The sequence below is a fragment of the Prionailurus bengalensis genome, chromosome D1 (assembly GCF_016509475.1).
Source record: "Prionailurus bengalensis isolate Pbe53 chromosome D1, Fcat_Pben_1.1_paternal_pri, whole genome shotgun sequence".
NCBI lineage: Eukaryota > Metazoa > Chordata > Mammalia > Carnivora > Felidae > Prionailurus > Prionailurus bengalensis.
The window spans coordinates 64,079,467-64,091,011 of record NC_057346.1 but is presented as its reverse complement, the minus strand read 5'-3'; the positions used below and the strand labels follow the sequence as shown (position 1 = coordinate 64,091,011).

At 40.0% G+C, this 11,545-nt stretch overlaps 1 pseudogene; it reads left to right on the top strand.

The window, feature by feature from the left end:
- Positions 1-2,673: 2,673 nt before the first annotated feature.
- LOC122483509 lies at positions 2,674-11,245 on the top strand (annotated as a pseudogene).
- Positions 11,246-11,545: the final 300 nt, after the last annotated feature.

Here is an 11,545-nt window from a genome sequence, read left to right as displayed (position 1 = left end):
GATGGGTGTGGGGATGGGTTAAATAGTTGATGGGGATTAAGTAGTCACTTGTTGGGACGAGCACCAGGTGATGTATGTAAGTGTTGAATCACTAAATTGTACATCTGAAACTAATATTACACTGTATATTAACTGAAATTTAAATAAAAATTTTAAAAATAAAATTGAGGGGAAAATAAATAAAAATAATATTGAATGTTTATTACTCATCTGTTTCTTAATCTTATAAATTACAGCTTATAACTTTATTAATTTCAGTAATTTGTAGATTCTTTTGGCTTTTCTATATAAACAATTATATCATTTTTCAAATAAACACAATATTTTATTTAAAAAATTATAATAAAATAAGATAAAAATTGTTCAGCTCCAGAATTTCTGCTTGTTTCTTTTTTATGATCTAGTATCTTTGGTAAGTGTCATTTTATTTACATATCTCCCCCTGATTTCCTTAAATAGTCTTTCTGAGTTTTTGTAGCTCACTGATTTTCTTCAAAACAGGTATTTCAAATTCTTTATGAGGAAGGTCACAAAATTCCATGCCTCTGAACTAAGTTATTGAGAATTATTATCTTTTGTTAATGACATGTTAATGACATTTTTCATGTCCTTGTAGTTTTGCTGCTTTGCATCCGAAGTTGGAAGACGCCTCCTTAAATCTTTACTAGTTCCCTTCAGTCAGAGTATTCTGTGTATTGGTACTATTATATCTGGGGTTTTCTCTACCTTTGTATGGATACAACTGCTCCATTATTCTTGCTCTCTCTTGTGGCAGAATTCTTAACCTTTTAGGTCTTGTCTGGTTGTTACAGTTCAGCAGATTGGCTACTGGAAACTTCTCTTTTGTTTTCCAGAAGGTGGTGCTATGGCTCAACTGTATGGTTTCTCTCTTCCTCACAAATCCTGATCTGTTTTGCTAACAGCACTCTAACAGACTAGCTCTCACCACTGAACTCAGGAGCATGCACAGAAAGTCAGCCACAATGGGAGGTGGGGTGTATTTGTCAGCTTAGCACTTGGTCATTGAGGGTGCCCGTGCACCTGGTGGGGAGATCCTTGGGTGAGGTTCTCCCAAGAGGCTCATGGGGGGGACTTCCTACTGAAATCTTGAGTGTAATCAACAGGGACCATGTCCCTTTAAAGTCCTTTGATACTCTTCTTTCCCAATCTCTTCTCCCTTCTCCCAGTCCTGACTTGATACTCTGGGATGAATACCCAAAAATGGATTTCTCCAGCCATGTCCCACACAATTGGGAGTAGATAGGCAATCTACTATCCTTTAGCCCCACTGGAGAGGTCACTGCCAATGGACAGTTCCAGTCCACCAATGTCAGCAAATTTGTGCAGGAATCTCCCATCAAGAGGGCTGGATTTCTGCAAATTCTTTCATCTGTGTGTATCTGCCCAGGACAGCACACTCCAGGTTTTTTTCTGAATGTGGCCAGGGGGCTGGGGCAGACTTGCTGGTTTTGCTGGTTCCATGGCCCATACTGAGGTCTTCTGCCTATTACTGAATTCACAGGAGGATGAGACTACTCCCATGTCCCTTGGCCTATGGTGCTGTATCTCACAACTCCCACTGAGGCACTTTTGTTCATAGATGGATGTCTAATAAGTTGTTTTAAAAGGGAGCCAAAAAAGAGGAACATCTTATACCACCATGATGCTGATATCCGCAAGTGAGTTAAATGACAGGACAGTAAATAAATATCATAAAATGGCCTAAGAAGAAGTGACAGAAAGACAGGAAAGAAACCACTCAACACAGGTTTGATAGAAACTTAAGAGAGGAAATATAATTGGTGGTGCCACTCTTGTTTTTTGTTTGCTATTGAATAATTTGTTTTAATTTTTTTCTTTTTGTTTTCAAGTTTTTATTTAAATTCAAGTTAGTTAAGATACAGTGTAATATTAGTTTCAGGTATAGAATTTAGTGATTCATCACTTACATACAACACCCAGTGCTCATCACAGCAAGTGGTCTCCTTAATCTCCATCACCCATTTAACCCTTCCCTCTACCCACCTTCCCTCCAGTAATTCTGTTTGTTCTCTGTAGTTAAGAGTCTGTTTGGTGGTTTGCCTGTCTTTTTTTCCCCCTACGTCCATCTGTTTGGTTTCTTAAATTCCCATATGAATGAAATCATATGATATTTGTCCTTCTCTAACTTATTTCGCTTAGCATAATACTCTAACTCATTCCACATCATTGCAAATGGCAAGATTCCATCTTTTTTTCTTTTTATTTTCTTTTTTTTTTTTTTTCGGCCACTCTTGGTTTTAAAACAAACATCAGGCTATCAAACTCATGCATGTTTCCAAACTCCAACCCTCAGCTTAATGCTCTCCATGCAATCAATTCTGTGTAATAGGAAATGCCAAAAGCCAGGCTTCAAGGTGCAACTCACCCTGGTAACTAAAAGGCAATCCATGTTGAGAACACCCACAAGGATGTCTTGCCAAAGGAAGAAGAAGAAGAAGAAGAAGAAGAAGAAGAAGAAGAAGAAGAAGAAGAAGAAGAAGAAGTTGTTTTAACAAAATATATTCATTGGAACAATGAAAGGAGGAAATGAGAAAGCCTTGGAGACTTGCATCTTTAGTACATTCACCCTTTGGCTATGTGACTTCTAAGGTCATAACACAGGCTAACTGAGTGTCTTTTCTTCCCACAGCCATGGCCACAGCGAAGTCCACCCCTGATGAGCCCCTGCTCAGAGGCAAAAGAACACATGATCTCCAGGAGATGTTGACAGAAGTAGGACTGGCACTCGAGTACTGGTTGCCCAAGTTGCAGGAACACCTGGGTGTGACTTGTGCCCAGGCCTTACAACACCTGGAAGAAAAAGACCTCCAGAAGCTGAAATCTCAAGCACGACATTCCTGGGAGAAAAAAGCCCTGGAGATGCTTCTTAACATGTCACACTCAAATAGTCTTTCAGAGTTACAGGAGCCTCGGCTGGAGATGATAAAGAAAATGCAGAAGCATACAGAGCAGACACTGCAAGAGCTAAGAGACTTGCTGTCAGAAGGGAGGCAGCAAGAGGAAGAAGCAGTGAGGAAAAAACAGGCAGAGCTGAGGCAGGCAATGGGGATTCCCGAAGAATACTGGCCACCTCCCCAAAAGTCCCTACAAGAAGTCATGGAAAACATTCAGAAACAACTCAACCTCATGGAGGGGACATTGTCTCACAGGCAGAACCTCCCAGATGGAGATCTGGTGAGATGGGCATCTGGAGGGTTGGCTCTGCAGGGAATTTACAAAACTAGCGATGAAAGGGGTTTGATAGAGAAGAGAGAGGAGCTACTCAGTGTCCCAAAGAACTTCTCACTCTTTGGCCCTGAGCAGGGCACACGGATGGAAACAAGAGAATTTACATCTTCTCAAGCAGAATCCACATTCACCCAGACGATAGAGAAGCTGGGCTTCAGTGCAACTGCCTCAGCCAAAGGTGAAGGTTGGGGATTTAGCCTGAAAGCTAGTGTACATCACAGCATACATTCAGAATCTAAGAAAACCCAACAATCACATTCTGAGCACTCTTATTTTTGCTCAACCAAGTTCAGCTACATCCCGCTGGCTTCCTGCCACTTTCCCACTGATCAGCTCCAGTTATCCAAGGCTGCTCTCCAGGAATTAAAATGCATTGAAGACCTTCTGGGTCAGTCTGCAGGCTCAGACAGACTCCTTTGCTAAAGTCCAGGAGTGAAGCCTTCTTCCACAGGTTTGGCTCTCATGCTAACCAGGGCCCTCTGCACTTGGGAGGAATCTACTGGTGGAAAGCCATTTCAGAGGGTTTCCAAAGTGAACAGCTGGCAGAAGTGAAACAGCAGTCAGCCAAGGCCCTGGATATTTACATAAGGGGCAGCTACAGTGGCTTTGGAATTCAAGTTGCTACAGACGTGGCTGTGACAGACTCTCATTCAAAAGAAGACTCTCAGAGCACAAGCTCCCAAAATCTCCAAACCAAAATCCAATTATCTTCAGCGCAGACAGGTGGCCCACCAGAAGCAAATGACCTTTTCCAGTGGAAAGCTGGCCTAGTTGCTAGTAATCGAACCTGGTATGTCATTGACCGGGGAATTCAACTGGTGCCCGTCTGGGACATCATCCTCTCCAGCCACAGAAGTGATTTTAAACACCCTCTTCAGGTAGCTATGTGCCTGAAAGACAGCTACACTGCTCTGACTGGCCTCACTACCCAGATCCAGAGTGGAGAAGAATTACTGAGCGTTATGAAGAAGGCCAGGGTTTTCCTAGAGGATGTGAAATCCTGGGAGGTATCTGACCCTGAAGAGCAGCTTAAAAAACTGATAAGTTTCATGCAAATGTTGAGTCAAAAACTAAAAAGTTATGACACTTGGATTCACATATGCCTGACAGATAGGGATCTGCAGAATTTTCTGGTAAACACTGTCAACTTTTGCAAAAGGTATTCCATTTATGAAACAAAATTTATTAAATCTCAGTTGCGCAGCCTTTTGGATCCTCACATCTATAGCGTGACAAACTTTCCTCAGGCTCATTCCATCATGCAGTGGATCTTCAGGTCAGAGTCAGAGCAAGAGTATATCAAAATCTCCCAATTTTCTGAATTAATTAAAATCTTTGAAAAAAACAAAAATGACTTCATGGAAGTGAAGATTAAGTCCGAGTCCCCAGAAATAGTGGAGGAAGCACAAAGAAAGGCCACGTATGAGGTCAGCCTGTCTCTTCGCTGCTTCTTGAATTACCTCCAAGAGACAGAGCAGCCAGACATACAGCTCTTGCTACTTTCCATTGCAACTGGCGCAGGTTACCACATGGTAAACAAGACTTTTCAGTATCTCCTGGGGTGTGATGAGTTAGACTTTCTAGTGCATGAAATGCAAACTGCCCAAGATAAATACCAGGAGCTCAAAAATATTTGCAGCCACAGGCTCAGGCATTCGTGGTGCTCACAGGTCTGACAGCCACTGTTGGAGTTACAGCTGTTTCTCCAAAGGAGAAAACACAACGTTTGACATTTATAAGACAGTACATGGGACAATCACTGTCTAAAGAAGTTGCAGATGTCCTCACCAAACCTGGAGCAGATCATGATTGGGTAAACCTAGAGAAAGACTTGAGTCTGCTCATTGATGGGAATTATGAAGCCACCACCCCTTCATTGCAAATGGATGAAGTGAGAAAACATTTGCAAAGTATCTTCCATGAAAAGGAACTGCCTCATGAACCACATGATAATGAAAACAACAAATGGGAGGCCACAGAAAATGGAGCTTTCTTAGAATTGCTCCAGCGTCTAGGCCTAGAACACTACTACCCAAAGAGGATGAGCAGAGCTCATTTCCATCTGATCTACAAGACTTCTGTGTACAACACCCAGCCCAGCTCTGAACGGGAGCTTCCCTTCTACTTCCTGCAGAAGCTACTGATGTTGGATTATGGGCTGAGATATCTGGTCTTCAAAGATGATGGAAACACAGAGAATCAAGTCTATCTAAGTGCCTCAAAACAGAAAAATGAGGTTTTTGATCCATATGATGATTTTTTTGAAGACAATGATAGTCCCACTAATCCTTCAGATCCTAATTCCAGACCCCATATTCACCCTATGGATATTCAGATGGCAATTCTTCACTGTGCTGATGATTTTGCTAGACAATATATTCTGGCCAAACTTTCCATTTGCCAGTTTGCCCTCCCTCTTCTTATACCTAATCCTTGCAATTCTCAAATTGAATTCTCTCTTTGGTCTCTCAGTCAAATTAGGAGAAGCTGGCAGCAAGCAAGGAAATCAACAAAAGACTCAGCAAAGAACAATTACAAGAATCAGCAAATGTGTCGTGTCTCTACCCCCATTGTGTCCTTTGTTAGGGTTGGAAATGGCTTCTCTGCTTCCAAATCTCAGATTATGAACTGTATTCTCAGTAAACGTAAACATGATACCTTTTTTCATCGCCATTGCAGAGGGAGTAGCAAAGACTGTCTCTTGATGGGGGGTGTAGTGGAAATCTGCTGGTTCTGTCCTGGGGGTGAAGATGAGGACAGATTTGACAACTGTCTGACCTTCACCAATCTGCATGGAGATGCCAAGGAACATGAGAAGCAACTCACCTTCCTGCAGGAGATCTCTTCTCTCATTGTAGTCCTCATGGCAACTTCTGATGGCAATCAAGAAAACCGAAAAATTATCCGTGGCCTGTGTGAGCTATCCAAACCTTTGATCTGTCTGCTTGATGACAAAGAAAAAACCACAGCCAATAATTCTGGCCAAAAAGTGAGAATTGGGATCAGGAACAGAAATGAGGCAGAATTAACAGAGGAGCTCAAAACTACAATCAGACATTTGCTAGAGCTCTCTGACACTACTTTTAGCTTAGAGGACTGTGCCCAGATTGCTCGTAAGCAAGGATTCCTTATTGATGAAGACCAGAGAGACTGCAAGGAAGCCAAAGAAAAGGCAGAGGTTCTCATGGCCCTATTAGGAGAAATGCAGATATCTCAGATGAAGGAAAACTTACTACCCCTTCAGGGACACCTGTGGCATCTTTGGTGTAAAAAGGACAAAGAACTCTATCATCTGAGAGAAAAGGGAAACCGGAGCATTGAACAACACAAGAGTGAGATTGAGGCAGAAAAACGAATAATACGGCAGCAACAATTAACCAGAGCCTTTCCTCTCAATGAGTTAATGCAATCTGTCCTTGAAATTATCCAAAACCATTCAGAAACTCATACCAAACTCTACTTCTTACAATGGCTGAGTGTGTCTTTGGACAACCTGACTGCAGGACACTTGGAAAAACTGAATGAAAAGAAAAAGGCTTTGTGGTCACTGGTACAAACAGAAAAGAAAAAAGCGCCAAAGAACACCTCCCTGAAACACTGGCAAAATGAGATAGAAGCTATTTCTACAGAGATTACTGACTGCACCTTGGGAATTGAACAACTTCTCAGAGAAATAGGCCAGATCTATGAAGTTCTGGAAGAAACTTTCTCCACAAAAGATAACCTTTTTCTCTCCCTTCCCCAGATTGCTGTAGATCTAATGATATCTGGTCTTCCCATTGAGCTGATGGATGGGGATGCTTCATATGTGCCTCTAAAGTGGGTAGCAGCTATTTTTGACAAGGTCTCTGAGAAACTTGGAGACAAACGACTGTTTGTTCTCTCTATCCTTGGCCTGCAGAGCTCAGGGAAGTCCACCCTGCTGAATGCCCTTTTTGGGCTGCAGTTCACTGTCAGTGCTGGGAGGTGTACCCGAGGCGCCTACATGCAGCTCCTGAAGGTGGAGGAGACATTTACAGAGGAACTGGGCTTTGACTTTGTGCTTGTTGTGGACACAGAAGGACTTCGGGCCCCAGAACTCAGCAGCAAATCCCAGAATCGTGACAATGAGCTGGCAACCTTTGTTATTGGACTTGGAAACTTGACTCTGATTAACATTTTTGGGGAAAATCCATCAGAAATGCAAGATATTCTACAAATAGTTGTCCAAGCCTTTCTGAGGATGAAACAAGTAAAAATCTCCCCAAGCTGCCTGTTTGTCCATCAGAATGTGGGGGAAGTTACAGCTAAAGACCAAACTATGAAAGGGCGAAGGCAGCTAGAGCAGAGATTAGATGAAATGGCAGCAAAAGCAGCTGAACAAGAACAGTATTCAGATGTAACCCGATTTAGTGATGTCATTAAGTTTGATGTCAATACTCATGTCTACTACTTTGCTCACCTCTGGGATGGCAATCCTCCAATGGCCCCTCCCAATCCTCACTACAGCCACAATGTCCAGGAACTGAAGAGTAGAATTCTTCTGATAGCCAAACAGGAATCTAGGGGAGCATCATGAAGATATCAGATGTAAAATTCCGAGTCCAAGATTTGTGGAGAGCCCTGGTGAATGAGAACTTTATTTTCAGTTTCAGGAACACACGAGAAGTCATGGCCATGAGCAAACTGGAAACAACGTATAACTACTGGACCTGGGAGCTGAGGAGTCATGTGCTGGGTTTGCAGAACCAGCTAATCAACCAGATTCAGAATGGGAAAATCCAGACATTCGGAAAAAGCACATTTAAGGCACCAGTCACAGAAAAATATGAAGCCATCAAGCAAGAACTTGAAAAGTATTTTAATGAAGATCCAGATAGTGAAATACTGGTTCAGTGGAAAGAAAATTTTGAAAATAAGCTAATGATCCTTACAGAGGCACTTATTTTAGAAAGCCAAAAAAAAGCTGATGAACTTATTAGTTTTAAGAAAAGTCAAGAAAAACTGGACAGCAAAATGTCAGGTTATGAAAAGGGAATTATTAGAAAAAAGCCGAAGGTTGGCTTTAACTGTCAAAGGCACAGAATTGAGTGAGGAAGAGCTACATGAGAAGTTCAATCAACTTTGGGCAAAAATGGGTCTGTGCTGTGTCCTCAACTCTCTCCTCCAGTCACAGAGCCTAACATTGATGTGGATTCTGAAAACATCCTTTTGGAGTATTTCAAAAAGGAGAGAAATATTGTAGACACACTGAAGGAAAATCCTGGAGAAAAGTTTCAAATCAAGTATGACAAACATGTCAAAATGAACATGAAATATTACATAATTACAAGGACATTAGAGGGCTATGATAAAATGTCCATAGATAAGACTACTGATCACATTATTTCAAGATATACTGAAACTATTAAGGATATTTGGACACAACAGCGTGATTACAATCCAAATTATTTCCATGAAATCCTGAGAATAATAGATGAGGAAGTGAAATCTGCAAACACTGAGGGAAGATACACATTTACAAGTAAATATGAAATTGATTTATCTTTGTGTTTATTCCAAAAAGCATCAGAGACTTTTAAGAATATGCACAGGGCATTCAAGAGAGCAAATGATCCTGTAAACTATCTGGAAAGTAAGAAAGAGGATTTCTTCATGAGTTTTAAGATATCTTGTCAAGGAGCAACTTCAGTCAAAACATTTGTTCGATTTTCTGTGGCACAAACTCACTCCTGCTGTCTCTACCACCATATGGGAACAAATGGTCCTCAAAATTGCTGGGGACATGCGAGCTACCTGCCCAGCATTCAACGGAAACAAGTCTAACCTGGAGAAACACATTCTCATCTCTCTGGCAGAAGAAGAAAATTTTGATAATTACTGGGATTACCTTCATAATTCAGAATCATTTTTTAGGAATTACATTCAAAACCATATTAAAACATATTGTTCAGACAAAGGAAGTGAAAAAATAAAGACTTTTTTAAAAACAACTTTAGATGATATCAAGACTGCCATCCTCTCAGCTATTCATAAATCCACAGTAATAGCCAAAGATAAAAGCAGCACTGTGTCTGGGTGGTTGGATTTGTTCTGTGATCACCTGGGGAGTAATGTGATCTTTCCAAGAAAAGACTTGATAAGCATTGAACACCAAGAGATAAAAGATATTGAGTTTCTCAAAGAAGCTATGAGTGAAGCTTTGGATCCCACAATGAAGAGAGTAGAAGAGAACTATTTGAATATGTCTGAACAAGAAATGGTTCTGGCAGTTCAGAAAATGCTCTCTGAACATCTCTCTGGCTGCTGGAAACAGTGTCCCTGCTGTGGAGCAATTTGTACAAACACAATCCCTGGACATGAAGGAGACCACAGTGCTCTCTTCCACCGTCCTCACGCTGTTAATGGAAAGTATTATGGCAACACAGACAATTTTATCATTGATTGCTGTACTAATTTGGTAGCAAGTGATGTTCTATTGCTTTTCACAGATGGCTGGATAATCCCACGTAACTAACTATCGACAGGCAGGAGGGGAGTATGGCCAAGTGGAGCATCACCCCAGACTCACCTACCCAGCCATACTGGAAATGGTTTGTCTCTCACTTCAGATCAAAGCTAGAAGAAAAATATCAGAAAAAATTTATAAATAAAGGTAAAATCCCTGATGCTTGGGACCAATATAAAAAAGCAGGATGTGCTCGATGACTTGAAAAAACAGTAAAACTCAATGAACCCCAATACTCAGACAATCCTAAAATACCTCCTCCTCACAGTAAGAATCCTCATTATTACCTTTTTTCAAATGAAAAATCTAAAAATCAACCAATTAACATTTCAAGAGTTGAAGATTTCTTGTGAAAAGACTTCATTTTTCATTGCTTCAATTCCTTCTGGCTCAAAAACATATTTCTAAAATATATGAACATATGATAAAATCAAATAAAATCCATTTAAAATATCTACTGTACACTTTAAACTATTATTCAGAATGTTTTTATTTGGAAATATATAATGTTATATAAAGTCTCAGAGAAAGTCATTTTCATAGGAGGAAAACAAAATCATTGCAGACTACTACAAATTTACAAATTTCTATAGAATAAATATATGGATATTTCATACAATATTGACTGGAAGCTACCAATAGCCTTTTTTTCTTTAATCCTCTGAAACTGTGAGAAAAAGTTACTAATCCTCAAATGGAAAAACATTCATGGAAAATTCACGATCCCCAAGCACAGCAACATTTAGGCATATTCTGTTCTGGAGAGGAATAAAACAGAGACTTTACCAGAATAAAGTCTGCATCAATTCAAGAAATGTTATCAAGCAAATATAGAAAACAGAAATCAAATAACTGTTCTTCTCATTTAATCCTCACCCTCTTCTTCCCTGCCATCTTGCCTATATATGTTAGAAAAAGGGGGGGGGGGTCACAAGAGCTTAGGTATTCAAAGCTTGGTGCTATATACAAGTCTGAAATAAACTGGCTTTTGGAACATAATTTATGACCAGCTAACATAATTTATGACCAGCTAAAAAGGGCCATTTTAATCGAAGCTGTGGATAAGGTCAAATCTGATTAAGCCATTGATGATTTTTTTTTTAAAAAAAACAACTATTTCTTTAAGAATAAAATGTCAACTATTCCTTTAAGAATAAAATATCAAAAACTATACAGTTTTTTAGGTTCTAATATTTTAATAAGCAATTCTTTTTATACATTCAAGTATAAGGAAATACTTATCTCCACATTAGGTGATAAGTAACTTTTCATACTGTTTAAGTCATAGGGTCATGATCAGAATAAAAATGACAATCACTCTGAAGCTAATCAAGGATGTGAGAGGGGAAAGAAATAGCCATTCTACAAACCTACACCTTCTAAAACAATGACTTACACTAGGTTCTCAAAGCTGATGATCTAAAGGAATCCTGATACAAAGAAGAAAATCTATGTCGGACATAAGGGCATCCATTGGCTTCTATTTAAGACACACTATCAACCCTTCCATAGTCAGTGAAAACAAACAGCACAGGCAACCATAGTCAAAGGACTGGAATCTTTAAAGTTAGGAGATAGGAGTAATGACTCTGCTGTTTTATTACTCGAAAAGTTTTCCAGAATACTATCAGTTTCAGGTAAAATGACCCATGTCTCCAAAAGAAATCCTGGAACAGAAAAATTATAAAGGATAAACGAAACAGGTATTCTTGAACAGCACAATTTTCCTTTTGTTCTCTGGAAAATAATCTCATTAAGAATTGGAAGGACCGACCAATATGATTAAGC